The following is a 2,423-nucleotide window of genomic DNA, read 5'->3' on the forward strand; positions in this document are numbered from 1 at the left end:
ACTCTTCTTTGATTTGATGTGGGCGGACCCGCGCGCCGTCGACGGCGTCGCACTGCCGGAGTGCGCGGGGCCGGCTGCGCCACCTTCGGACCCGACGTCACGCGCCGCTTCTGCGAGATCAACCGGCTACGGATGGTCATACGCTCGCACGAGGTGCCAAAGTCGCTCTCGGGCGTGCAGGTGTGACCAGCGGCTCCCCACATCTCGCCAAATCTCGCCACATCTCGCCACATCTCGCCACATCTCGCCACATCTCGCCACATCTCCCCACATCTCCCCACATCTCCCCACATCTCCCCACATCTCCCCACATCTCCCCACATCTCCCCACATCTCCCCACATCTCCCCACATCTCCCCACACCCCCCCACATCTCCCCACATCTCCCCACATCTCCCCACACCCCCCCACATCTCCCCACATCTCCCCGCAGGTGCAGCACGCCGGGCGACTCGTCACCATCTTCTCCGCCTCAAACTACTGCGGCCGCATCGGCAACACGGGGGGCACGATGCTGCTCACGCCGGCGCTCGACTACCAGCTGATGGAGCACTGGGCGCCGACAGTCTCTGAGCTATTGGTCATGGAGGCGGAGGAGGAGGCGGAGAAGGCGCCGTCGACGCCAAAGGAGAACCCGTCGGAGAAGCGCAAGTCCTTCTCGGCGCAGGCCAACGAGCTGATGCGCGCGGACGTGCTGCAAAAGATGAAGGAGCTCGTCTGCGAGCACAAGCCGGCGCTGGCGCAGTTCTACGAGCAGCACGCGGGCGGAAGCGACGTCATCACGCGCGAGACGGCGATCGGCGGGCTGCGCGAGGTTGTGAGACACACACGCGCATACACACACACACGCGCGCGCACGCACGCACGCACGCACGCACGCACGCACGCACGCACGCACGCACACACGCGCACACACACACACACACACACACACACACACACACACACACACACACACACACACACACACACACACACACACACACACACACACACACACACACACACACACACACACACACACACACACACACACACACACACACACACACACACACACACACACACACACACACACACACACACACACACACACAACTCACCCACGCGCACCGGGCCTTGCACTTTCAATGCCGTGGGGCTCCTGTCAGTAGGGCTGTGCCTGGGCCCTTCCTCCACCAACTAGCAAGTGTGTGAGGAGAAGTGTACCTCACCTCACCTCAGGTTGTGCCGACCCCGCTGCCGTGGGACGACTTCCTGACCGAGCTCGTCGGCGACGCGGCGCTGCTCAGCGACGAGGACACAATCTCCCACAATCTCCCCCACAATCTCCCACAATCTCCCCCGCAATCTCCCGCAATCTCCCCCACAATCTCCCGCAATCTCCCACAATCCCCCGACGAGGACGCCGCCGCCCACAGTCCCCCACAGTCCCCCACAATCTCCCACAATCTCCCACAATCTCCCCCCCCCCCCACCCACACACCCCTCTCCCGGCTGTAGGACGACGCCGTGCGCTTCCGCCTCTTCCTCGGCCGCTACCGCGTGGCCCACGAGCAGGAGGGGTGGCAGGCAGACCTGCTTTCGTCGCTGCACGATGCGCTCACCCACAAGGACCGCAACCCCACCTCGCCCCTCGGCACACATCGGGCTCTCTCCTGACCATCGCCCCATCTCGGCCTCCTCTCGGCTTCCCCTCGGCCTCCCCTCGGCCTCCCCTCGGCCTCCTCTCCACCTCCCCTCGGCCTCTTCCCCAGGACCTCAAGAGCACACTCGCCTTCTTCGACCCGAACGAGGACGGCGTGGTCACGTATGAGGAGCTCGTGGAGGCGCTCGTCGACTCGACGGGCTGGACACGTCCGCGACACGTCCGCGACACGTCCGCGACACGTCCTCAGGTGCTGGTCGACCACTCGATGGGTATCCCCGAGGCGTCGCTCAAGGCGCTCGCCGCGACGCTGCTCGGCCAGGGCCAGACGCAGCTGCCAACCTCCTCCCTGCTCGCGCGGCTGCACGTCACGTACCGCGACGTCACCGCCGAGGCTGCCGACGCGGCGGCCGAGGTGCGGCAGGCGCCCGAGTGGGCGGAGCAGCTGCTGGCCACCGTGGCGCGCCAGTGCGCCCTGCGCAAGCGCGACTCGGAGCAGCTCTTCCGCTCCTTTGACTCAAATGCGAGAGTCGCCCCGAGATGGCGCGAGAGGGAGGCGCAAGCGACGGCCGAGGTAGGCCCCGAGGCTTGCGTCTCTAGGCGGACGGCGTCGTCTCGTACGGCGAGTTCCAGGCGGCCATGCTGCGGCTGCCTCTCTCTCTCCTTCTCTCTCTCTCTCTCTCTCTCTCTCTCTTTCTCTCTCTCTCTCTCTTCTCTCTCTTCTCTCTCTCTCTCTCTCTCTCTGGGCCCTCCCTCCCTCCCTCCCTCCCTCTCC

The sequence above is a fragment of the Emiliania huxleyi genome (assembly GCF_000372725.1).
Source record: "Emiliania huxleyi CCMP1516 unplaced genomic scaffold EMIHUscaffold_319, whole genome shotgun sequence".
NCBI classification, from domain to species: Eukaryota; Haptophyta; order Isochrysidales; family Noelaerhabdaceae; genus Emiliania; species Emiliania huxleyi.